Below are 13084 nucleotides of genomic sequence, written 5' to 3'. Positions count from 1 at the left end.
GAACTCTCACACTGAATAGCTGTAGTTGGAAGTGACACAATTTGTTTGCACATTCTGTTAGAGATACTTAATTCATTTTTGAAAAAAACTATTGCACAATCAACTAAAGGGCCATAGTAATTGACTTATTATGAACAAATTAATCTCAAACATGTTCAATAACTTATTTCTTATAGCTTATTAATAGCTTAGCTTTAACATTTCCAAAATGAAAATGTCTAATAAATCAATGTTAAAAACACAGTACATCTGTTGGAACAGGTGGGCTTGTGAAACCATGAACAATTTGTCCTTTCCTGATACTGAATGTCCTTCTGCATGTTCATAAAATAGAATCAAAGAATCCCTACAGTGCTGAAAGAGGCCATTCAACCCATCGAGTCTGCACCAACCACAATCCCTCCTAGGCCTTATTCCTATAAGCCCACATATTTACCTTGCTAGTATGTTGACACCTAAGGGGCAACTTAACTTTGCTAATCCACCTAACTCACACATCTTTGGACTGTGGGAGGAAAGTGGAGCACCTGAAGGACCTGCAGCCTCTGCACAGACAGTGACCCACGCCAGGAATTGAACCCAGGTCCCTGGCACTGTGGTGCAGCAGTGCCACCATGCTGCCCCACTTTCCTTTTTATTTTTGATTTCCAGCATTTGCTGTTTCCTTTGCAGTTAATTTGTCCAATAAATCTGTTGATTATGTGTTTTATTGTATAGGGAAACTGTTAGCCTTCGTAATGGGACCATACAAACACTAAAATATACTGAACTGTTGTAATAGATTTTGGTCTCTACAACAAAAACTGCTAAAATTTAAATTCAAAGCACAGCGGGGGGATATACTGTGCTTCATTACAGTAATGAAGATTTTTTTTAAGGCAGTGGATAAAGTTTATAGATGTTCTTTGATATATATGCATTTTATTGACTCTGGGAAACATTTTTTTATGCAACTGCTGTTATTGACCTAGACAGAAGGACGTTGAGCATGTTTGTGTCTAGACATCCAGCAGAATTCAAATATTTCTCATATCCAATTCTTCAATTGCACCTGAATGTCAGACGTGGAAAAAAGGATCATATTTTCTCTCCAATCAAAGGTCCATAACCTTAATAGCAAGGTTTCTTCAGTTCAATTTTACATTTTTAAATCAAAACAGTGGCTCTTTCAAGTACATTGCATTTTTGAAACATAATCATTGCAATAGCACAGTATTCTGTGCTGCAGTAGGTATGCTGAAGGACACGAAAAACATCTCAATAGCTCCCTCTATCAGTATTCACCAATAAATAATGAGAGAAGGCCCCACTTAATGGTATGGTGAGATTGACTTTTCACTGTTTCCAATGATAAAACAAGGAGGAAACAGCAAACTGTTTATCCTACCCATCTTTTTGGTCCATTTCCTAGAATTTTCAATTGGAAAACTTATTTGTGGTGCAAGTGACATCACAAAATACACAGTTATCAAGAAAAGTTCAACATTTCTAACTGTAAATTGTCATGTCCCATTTAATATGAAGTGACATTCTATTTAACTAATATGTGGTCATAGTCTATAATTAATTCATCAAAACAGCTAAGTAATCATGAGGCTGCACATGTATTTCCTCTGATTCCTTTTCTGAACTCTCTGAAGCCTTTTATGAGTTCATTTAAATAATAAATGCCAGTAATCTCATTACCTGCTTTCAGCTTTTTTGTTCTAGAGGTGTGTTATTAATATTAATTAATGAAGAAGGTGAAGGTCATTCAGAATGTGTGGACTTGCATTTCTGGTCATGGATAAATACTTAGTTGTATTAATGGTAAAAGTCTATGTAAATCGTGTAGAAAAGATGTGTTAAAAATACAAGCTTTTGTTCATGAAATACTAACGGAAAAAATCATTATATTTTGTGGCAAAGTTCAAAAATATGGCCCAGAGGTCTGGGTGCTCTACTGGTATATTACTTGAATCTGATGAAGTGATATGATGTAGGAATCTGTTTCAGAAGTCAAAATGTTGTAGTGTTATAAAGAGGAATTAGGGTGTTGTAATAGTATGGTGCAGGAAACTGGTTTAGAGACCAGAATTTTGCACTGGTAATAGTGTGCAGGAATTGGATCCTGGGGACTTGATGGTTTGAATTTATGAGGAGAGGCTAGATAGACTGGGACTTTTTTCTCTGGAGTGTAGGAGCCTTAGGGGTGATCTTGTAGGGGTCTATAAAATTATGAGTAAATGCCATAGATAAGGTAGATAGTCAACATCCTTTCCCAACAGTAGGTGAATCTAAAACTACAGGGCATACGTTGAAGGTGAGAGAGGAGAGATACAAAAGGGTCCAAAGGCAATTTTTTTCACACAGAAGGTGATGAGTGTCTGGAATGAACTGGCAGAGGTAATAGTAGAGGCAGGTACAATTTTGTCTTTTAAAAAACATGTTGTCAATTACAAGAGTAAGATGGGTATAGAGGGATATCGGCCAAACACAGGCAATTGGGACTAGATGTGTGGTTTAAAAAAAAAGGCAGTACAATCTACCATGCGGTACCTTGTCAAATACCTTGCTAAAATCCATGTAGTCATCATCTACTGCTCTCAACTACCTTCTTGGTTACCCTTTCAAACATCCAATCAAATTCATGAGACATGATTTTCCACTCACAAAACAATGCTGACTAAGCCTAATCAGTCCTTGTCTCTCTAAATGCCTTTTGGATCCAGACTCTCAAAATACGTTCCAAAAATAGCTCTAAATCAGGAATTGCAGGATCTCAGAAAAATTACAAACACCACAGAAGTGATACTTAGCAAATTGTTGGGGCTGGGGTTGACAAGAGCTTCTGTCCTGATGGACTTAATCCTAGAGTCTTGATAGAAATGGCTAGTGAAATAATTATGTGTTGGCTTTAATTTTCCAAAATACTGGATTCAGGTGCCATTGGATAATAAAATAGTAGGTGTAACTATTTTAATTGAAGAGAGAGACAGAAAGCAGTAAATTAGAGGCCAGTTAGCTTAACATGTCATAGGAAAAATGTTGGAAGCTATTATTGAAGATATTATGGCAGGCCACTTAAAAAAATTCAAGGCAATCAGGTAGAGTCAACATGGTTTTGTTAAAAGAAATCACAAATGAATTGATCTGAGCTCTTTGAAACACTCACATGTGCTGTGAATGAAGGGGAATGTGTGAATATGCAGTACTTAGGCTAGAATTTTATGACTGTTCATGCCCTGCCAGCGAGAACGGATAATCAGCCAAATCTCTACGCACTGCAACGGGATCGGAAAATCACAGCTGTGGGTGAGGTGGAGAATCTAGCTATTAGATTTCCAGAAGGCATTTGATCATGTATTTGGGCAATATATGGCACAGTGGTTAGAAATACTGCTTCACAACTCCGATTACGGTTTGGAATTCTGGGTGGAATTTATACATTCTCCCTGTGTCTGTGTGGGTTTCCTTTGGGTGCTCTGATTTCCTCGCACAGTCCAAAGATGCAGTTTAGTTGGATTATCCATGCTAAATTGCCCCTTTGTGTCTCAAAAAGTACAGGTTAGGTGGATTGGCCATGCTAAATTGCCCCTTAGTGTCCAAAGATGTGTAGATTAGGTGGATTAGCCAGGGAAATATGTAGATTATGCGGATAAGGCCCAGGAGTGGGCCTGGGTCACATGCTCTTTCAAAGGATCAGTGCAGACTCAAAGGGCTGAATGTCCTCCTTCTGCACTGTGGGGATTCTGTGGATTGTATGGGTAAGGTTATTGTGGGAGAAAGAAGATCATGGCATATGGGATAACATTGTGTCATGGATGGAAGACTGGCTAGCTAACAGCTCTAAATGAGCTTTGTTCTGATTGGTGGGATGTAACAGTGGTGTGTCACAAGAGTTAATATGGGACTTCAACTTTTTACAATTTAAGTAAAGAAATTGCATGAAGGCAGAAGGTATGGTTGCTAAATTTGCTGATGATACAATGATAGATGAGAAAATAAGCTGTGCAAAGGACATAAGAATGCTACAGGTTAGGAGAGTAAGCAAAGATCTGGCAACATATTAAGTATAATGTGGGAAAATGTGAAATTGTCTATTTTGGCCGAAGGAATAAGAAATAAACTTATTGCCTAAATGGTCAGAGACTGCAGAGCTGTGAGATTCAGAGGGGTCTGGATGCCCTAATGCATAGGCTAGCATGCAGGTATAGCAAGTAATTAGAAAAGCTAAAATAATATTTGTGTCTATTGCAAGGGATGCTAATTACAAAAGTATAGCAGTAATGCTTCAGTTGTACAGGAAATTGGCAAAACCACATATGGAGTTCTGTGTACAGTGTTGGGCTCCTTCTTTAAGGAAGGATGTAAATACATTGGAAGCAGTTCAGAGAAAGTTTACTGGACAGATAGCTGGAACAGGGAGGGGTTGTCTCGTGACAAGGCTTGTCAAATTAGGATTGTATCCACTCTTGTTTAGAACAGAAATTCCTCACCTGACCTTCAGCAACAAACAGTGTGTAAAATATCTTTGCTTCACCAAAGCAGTTTCTGCAGCATCAACTATAACTCCAGAGCACAGAAAACGAGTGACATATATAATTGCTGCAAAGGTAACCTCGACACAATTAATTTGTATGTATTCATCTCCATTTTGGCTGGAGTTGGGGCCTGAGTAATAGAGATTGTTGGCAGATGAGTGGTAGGCATGTTGTGAACTGAACAGTGGATAAAGCCAATGATGCAGTTGGTAGGAAATGGCAATTCAAGATAAATTCATTGGCCTTGTATGAGATCATCAAATTTCTTCCTGCACTTCATGCAAGTCTTTACTGATGTAACCCTGTCACTGACCTTTGCTATTATCCTTCTCACTGTCCCCTGTGCATGCGTTCAAATGCTCCTACCCCAACTCCCTCTTCCTTTTGAGGGTGAAATACTTCTCTCCTCTGTTCCAACTCTTTCAAGATGTCTGAAAATCTTGGTGCATGTTCTCTATCATAGACAACCAGAGTTGAATCTTCACAGCACTCTCAGTTGCTTCAACAAGTTCAATGTACCCAGCTCCTCTTTTAAGAATTTTAAGTTGGTTTTAAGCAGAGCTAGATATTGCAATCTTGGACTCCCTGCTGATGCAGCTAACACAGATTGTATACAGCAATCATTTCAAGCATTAGGTAGTATACATTTAATGTGCCATTTGCATTGTGACCCCTGCATCCTTGGCATTTTAAACAATTTAACTCCAATCGTCTGAATTTTGTGGTGCCAGTAATAACAAGTTTTGTATTCAATGTTTACAGTCATCTGATATAGGAGCAGTCCAGCAACTTGTAGAGTGCATATGAAGCATAGAAATCCAGAAGTTGTGGTGGAGCAACTAACACTGCCAATGGCTCACTACATTTAATGGCAGGTGTGGAATACGTTTGAATTTCAACTAATCATCCACAAGATACAAATTATCACAACTATAACATTTAGACTTGGTAACTCCAGGCATTAAAGGGTTTCCTTTCATTTTCTTGAATACCCAATAAAGTGTGCTCAACATGAAAAAAATCTTTTAGCTATTAAAATGATTCAAGTTTTTTTTTTATGAACATTAATCTGATACTTAAATATTTTTACACAATTTATCTCACATTTTCATTGTTTTAATGTAAAGCACTTCCAAACCAGTTCTACCAGATGTTTTCACTGTTTAAATTACATTTTAAAGCATGATTTAAGACATGTTCTTTAATTATAAATCACATTTTGTAAACAGATTTTCCCAGTCTTTTTCAATGTTTTGATGTAATTCTCTATTTAAACAAATCAGGTAAATCTCGTAGGTCATACATACATAACTGTACAAACTAATAAGTTTTCAGTATCATGCTAATCAAACTAATTGATGACAGTCATGCAGATTTATCCTGAAACATGACTTTTTAAATATAACTACAACAACGCACTGATGTTTATCAGATTGTGACATAAAATATGTATAAACAACAGCTGTTTGCTACACCTCTCCCATTGTTGATTTGGAAGTGAAATTCCCTTATTAATTTTAATGTGAGTTGCTGATGTCTGAGTTAAATGATGATTTATTGGTCTCCTGCAGTGATGGCACATCAGAACAAAAAACTGAAACAATTTATTTGTTTGTTCTTATTTCAGACATGATATAAAAGAATCCCAAGAGTGGGAACGGAGGCCATTTGGCCCATCAAGTCTGCATTGACTCTCCGATAGAGCATCTCACCCAGACCCGCACTATCCCCATAACCATACACATTTACCCCACTAATCCCCTTAACCAACACATCTTTGGACACTAAGGGGCAATTTAGCATGGCAAAACCATCTAATGTGCACACCTTCAGACTGTGGAAAGAAGCCAGAGCACCCGGAGGAAACCCACGTAGACACATGGAGAAAATGCAAACTCCACACACAGTCACCCCAAACAAGAATTGAACCCAGCTTCCTGACACTGTTTATTTATTAGTCACAAGTAAGGCTTACATTAACACTGCAATGAAGTTACTGTGAAATTCCTCTAGTTGCCACATTCTGGCTCCTGTTCGGGTCAATGCACCTAACAAGCAGGTCTTTCAGACTGTGGGAGGAAACCCACACAGACATAGGGAGAATGTGCAGATTCCGCAAAGACAGTGACCCAAGCCAGGAATCAAACCCATCTCCCTGATGCTGTGAAGCAGTAATGCTGACCACTGGGTCACTGTACCACCCCCATGCCAAAATCAGTTCATAAAAGATTATTGATGGGCTACATTACATCATCTTTGTTTGCAACTTAAGTAATTTTTAGAAAAGTATTAAAGAGTGCCAGCAAAATATCAAGCTTATGTATTCTGGAACTAAATTATTTTAAATCCATTTTCATAAAGAACAATTAATTGTTTAAACTACAACATTTCCCAAAGGCCATGAAAGAAGATGGCATTCCCAATTATACTTGGTGTTGAATGAGCCGTACATTTCCTGTAGGCTTCAATCAATACTAATTGTAGTTAGAAACCTGGGAATCAAATCAGGGGCTGGATTTGCTCTTCTAAAACAAGATCAACCAGAGGTGGGCCACTGAGTGGTGTGGGCAGGAATCCCAGCTCTGGTTTTGGCATTGGTCATTTTGTGGGATGTAAGTAAAACCTTTTATGGGAGTCTAGGTTCTCAATCAATAATGCATAATGAGGCCTGGCTGAGAGCCCAGACACCTAACAAAGATGATCTCAGTTGACACATCTGGAAAGAAGGAAAAATTCTGCCTGTTTGACAGTTTGTGGTGCTATATGGCTTTAAATTAAGGGGGGTAGTTATAGGACGGATGTCAGGGGTAGGTTCTTTACCCAGAGGGTAGTGAGGGATTGGAATGCCCTGCCTGCTGAGGTTGTAAATGCGCCTAGTTTGGGGGCGTTTAAGAGATCTGTGGATAGGTTTATGGACGAAAAGGGATTGGTTTAGGTTAGTGGGTCATTGTTTTTTAACTGGTCGGCGCAACATCGTGGGCCGAAGGGCCTGTTCTGCGCTGTAATGTTCTATGTTCTATGTTCTATAACAAGCTATTTTTTGTGATCGCTTTTGCCAATGCCTCAATCTTGAATTGCACATCATAAAGATGAGTCAATAACATATAACTTCTGTTATTGATACTTAGGGTCTGGTTGATTCACACTTTTATAAGGCTGTGTAATCAGCATTTAAAAAAAAATAAGATAACCTTTTTTAAGTGGTTCCACGCATGCCATTGTTACTATAGGGTTTGCTGGTCTGTATAGAGTATCCACTGGATGAATGTGCATGCAAGTGTCACGATTGGGGAAAAGACGGGAGAAGGGGAGGAGAAAAAATATCAGCCATGATTGAATGAAGGAGTAGACTCGATGGGCCGAGTGGCATAATTCTGCTCCTATGTCTTATGGTCATGAGTCAGCATTGAGCTGGTGGAGGGGGTAGGGGGGCATAATTTGCATGAAGGGCATAGGGGGCATGGCAAGGAAAATGGGGTCATGAATTTGCATAGATGTGGTATGGGGAGTTGGTGAGGATGATGTGGTGTGAGGGGTGAGAGCTAGAGGATCTAAATTACAAACACAAAATTGGGAAAACCTCCCCCCACCCCCCGTTCAAAGATTTGGACCGAAGGAGCATTTTTCTGAGGTAGGTCTGAAAAATAGGGAAATTTCCTGACTCTATCGTACATCTGGCCTGAAAACCCAGCCCCAAGCACATAGATGAATCTATGTACTTTGAGGATAAAAATGACTATGATCGACAGTCTGTTGAAAGGATATGCATTTAAAATCTTCTCTGGAACATCATTTGGAAATGGGCATGTCCCACCTGCTTTATAGACTGGATTGTATACCCAGGATCATTAGGTTTAAAATAACAGCAATAACACTGTCTGTCTGCTGGGTTTACTTCATTTGACTGGATTTAGTGGTGATTTGCTTCTTGTTTTAATATCAATAATGATTTTGAGTGTCCCTGACACACACCAGCATAAAAAAAATCTAAAATTGATGTATTTCCTGTTTTAAAACCAAATATTAATCTAACATATGTTTAATCAATCTGTGACTTCATGATTTAGCCTTCAAGTATCAACATAATGATTTCTGCTCCTTAAATAAAGTTGCCACAATTAACATTGGGTGCCATTAGTCTCACTGTTAATTTAACAGCAATTTCCAGTCTATACTGTTTTTATATTATATAGGAGGCACTGCAGCAAATGTTACAGTTATTTTAATAGCAACTGTCTCTGTGATCTCTATTACCAAGGACAAGAACAGTAATGTTCATGGAATGTGACTGTTCAGCCCATTTTGGCTTCGCTAACTCTGGAGGTTGCATCTTATGCAGTATTCCTGACCGAACTTCTCTCAAACTCGATATCCAAAACCTTAAATGAGGCTTCTTACCATGTCCTTGTAGCAGGGAGATCACCATGGTAAATGGGGATTTCTGACCCAGAACCATCTCGGATTAGCTGCAACCATGAGGCTGCAAACCTCACCGAACATTTGGAAATAAACAAGCTGGCCGGGAGCAGTGCAGCGGGTGAGGAGACATCAGCAGGAGGCATTCCATGAGATTGATGACTGACATCCAGCTGGTCTCAAGTCTCCCAAGTGCTTTTTTTTTAAGTGCAATCAGTAGGGCCTGGGACAGTATTCTCTGGGCCTGCTAGCATCTTTTCCCCTCCCCACTCCCGCCCCATTTACAACTGCTCCCTACTGAAAGCCAGCAATCAGAAGGTGGGAGACTCTGCAAACCAGCTTTGTGAGGTCGCAGGGCTGACCAATGACCAAGATGGCCAACAATCGGGAGGGTGGCAGTGCGGGCTATTGCTCATGAGCCAATCTCCGCTCTGACAGATTGGCGCATGCGCAGTGGCCCACTCAGCTCTGTGCTGCCAGCCTCTCCAGCGGGAATAAGCCCTGCCTCTGGATTTTTATCATGATTCACACTAGTACACTCTGCAGGAGGTTCATTTTGAAAATCCCACTGAAAACAATAGTGGGATTTATTCCAGTTTTTACGTAAATTCGGCACTTAGAATTCTTTTGGGAGAATTCCAGTCAGAGTCATTTCAAACTTCCATGACTAAACTTCTCACTGAGGTTAAGAATTTTGATGCATTCAATAAAATGGTATCAACATTTTGCAGTATTGATTCTTTGAAATAAATGTTTCCACAAAACAGTATAAACTACAATATCATACCGTTCAGACTTCTCTGCTAAGGATTTTGCTTCAAATTTCACACGTGGTTTCTCTGAATGTGATGCAGCTATATCTGATAAGCATTCCTTTATATCTGCAAAGTTCAATTTCAAAACCAAAACAGCATCTATATGAATGGACTACCTGGTGTCACAAATTCATTTGATCATCAAATGTTTTCCATGTATTTCCTTTAAGTGTGATTGCAGTATATTCCACCAATGTATGGAAACTGGAAAAAAGGCATATACATCTCAAACCAATATACGGTGACCTCACATGATTTAGCTACTGCATTGTTGATTAATTCAAAGAATGACAGGAATATGGGATGAATAATGCATAGGGCCTCACATTGTTCAATCTTGATTGTGGATCTGAATATTTTCCTTCCATTTTTATAGCATACTGAAGTTCTACAATAATTTTTGATGGCCACTTTCATAGCATCGACAACCTGGCCTCACTGCTGGCTTAGGCTGTCTGGCGATGGTATGGACTAGTCCTCACCTGCCCAGCCATCCTCAGACCTGGCCTATGGGCCGAGTCACCTCTGCTGCTGCTCCCCCCCATGACCTAAACTAGCAGGTGTGTTGGTGGCTCAGTGGCTGCTGCTGGTTATTTGGCCTCTGCCCTCACCCTCACCCATTTGGTTGCCCAACCCTCTTCACTCTCAACCCAGGCCTCTGGTCAAGTCACCTCACTGCTTCCCAACGCAATGCAAATTGACTTATCCAATACCCTGTCTACCAGTTAAACAAATATACAAAAGTAAAACCTCTAACTGACGCACCCAGTTTGCACACTTTGTTTTTGGTATTTTCACTTTAATTGCAGTCTCTCAACCTGGACTTAATGCAAATTAACTTGTTTAGCACACTGAGTCTCTTAATGTACAAAAGCACAACATCTAATGGAAATAACTGATCTGTACACTATGTTCCTGATCCATATATTGTTTTAATGATGAACTAAAAGACAAACATAATATCTTAAAGGAATAGGCCACTCCATTGATTCCCAAAGGCCATGTAAGATAATATTTAGGTGGCCTTTTTCAAACAAGATGCTGCTGCTTAGATATGTGATAAAATAATTTTCACGTATAAACTAGTGGAGCATATGCTGTACATGTTTTGCCCATTTGAATCAACCATTAAACAGCCTAACCAAAAACGCCTAAAAGGATTGCTGGAGGGCAACATGCAGAAAGTGACAAAATAAATATTTCACTTATCTTGAGCCTGGAAGAGCAGGAGTACATTTGAAATTTAGCCACTGTTGTGATCAATGCACATCACATTTGATACTGCAGTACCCTCTCAGTATTGCAATAATGTCACATCACCTCTGATACTGCAACACTCCCTCAGCACTGCAATGATGCTGCATCACCTCTGATACTGCAGTGATGTTGTGTCACATCTGATACTGCAGCATTCCCTCAGTACTGCACTATGTCAACCGAGATTTTGTCCCCCAAGTCCCTTTTTTTTTTGAACCCACAAGCTTCTGACTCAAAGGGAACTATGGCTGACATCTAATTTTCAAGCCTGTTGATCCTCTTAATGCATGCTTCAGACAGAATTTGCAGGCCGTGCATTTTTACTGATGGATCATCCTTCATCCGTGCATCTGAAATATTAATATATCCAAAAATTGAGCTTTGTTTGGAAGAGCCATGCAGTTAATTTTAATAAAGCAATGTAATATTATATTACAGGTGTATTAAATATTAATAGGTAAGAAACAAGGTATGTGAGAGTTGGCAAATGGAGAAACAGTCTATTATTTCTAGACTATAGCTAGCCTAGGATGAGGCTATAACAATGTGAATAGGTCTGGATTTGGGAGACATATGGTAGATCTGCAAACTGTAAATATCTGAATGGCAAAATACAATCGATCCCAAGGTTTTGGTAAGGATACTCAACTGGTTCCTGCAGCATTGCATGAGTCATTGAGTGGTTCACTGCTCAGAATCACGCAGAACATTTTCTTGGGCACGAAACAGCTCAGTTAAATCTTAATGTCAAACTTATCTTGCAAACTGCATTGTTCAACAACGACTAATTGTTTTCCACATATCAAGCTCATTATCTTGTAATACAGAGAAGTTTCACACGAACAGTCGGTAGTGGAATACTTAAGTCTTCTCTGTTGAATTTATACTTGAAAATTGGGACAGATTGTCTCATTGATGTGTCACAGCTCTGGAAAGCCAGCACTAAGCTGTGGTGACATCAGTCTGAGTATGAGAATTTAAAGATGTTGCCTTAACACCAGTAATTAGCAATGTTTCAAGTAAGCGACAAGTTGCAGACGTGCCAAGCTGGAAACTTAGCAACAGCTTCAAAAAAACTAACAACATAAAAACAGCCCTGAGGATAAACCTGTGATGTATGCAATGTTATTGGAAGTGTAGTGGCACATGAGCTTCTGCAGGTTAAATTGGGTTATATCCAATATTACTTCACTTATATTGGTGGAAATTCACTGTAAGTCTCAAAGGGATCGAAAACTAAAGGTTATTTAGTTCCTGAGGCATGCTTGCAACTGAAAACTCTCCACACGTTAAACCAGCTAATTATCAAAGTCATAAAGAATGATTTTTAATCTAATCTACCCATCAGGTAACTGATGAGATTATGTGTGATACTGTTTTTAACACCACATCTCAAGGAAATAAACAGTGAGAAATACTCAGCTTCCCAGTTGGGTCATATCATTCCATGGGTTTCCCACCTATGAGTTGGGTTGAGATTCTTCCCATAATTTTACATTATAAAGAGCTTCTAATTTTATACATGGGACTACTGTGCATCAACCAATGCATGCTAGCCCAGTATTTGTTTATTTGTGTTCTCCTGTTGAAGCTTGTTGACACTTTGAACACTGGCAATTGGCTACAAACAATGTGTCAAAGGGGAAAACCGTACAAAATATATATTCACAATCTGTGTCTCATATCAGCTTTCAAGTGTAAGACCATAAGATATAGGAGCAGAATTAGGCCATTCGGCCCATCAAGACACTCAGTGACCTGGCCTCTACAGCCCACTGTGATAATGAGTTCCACAGATTCACCACTCTCTGGTTGAAGAAATTCCTCCTCATTTCAGTTTTAAAGGAGTGTCCTTCGCCTTGAGGTTGTGACTTCTAGTGTCTCCCATGAGTGGAAACATCCTGACCATGTCCACTCTATCTAGGCCTTTCAGTATTCTGTAAATTACAATTAGATTCCCCCCCTCATCCTTCTAAACTCCATCGAATATAGACTCGGACTCCTCAACCGCTCTTCATATGACAAACCTTTCATTTCTGGGATCATTCTTGTGAACTTCTGGACCCCTCCAAG

The sequence above is a fragment of the Carcharhinus amblyrhynchos genome, chromosome 5 (genome assembly GCF_965287045.1).
Source record: "Carcharhinus amblyrhynchos chromosome 5, sCarAmb.v2.hapA, whole genome shotgun sequence".
Lineage (NCBI taxonomy): Eukaryota > Metazoa > Chordata > Chondrichthyes > Carcharhiniformes > Carcharhinidae > Carcharhinus > Carcharhinus amblyrhynchos.
The sequence above is the reverse complement of the archived record's forward strand: the minus strand, read 5'-3'. Positions refer to the sequence as shown.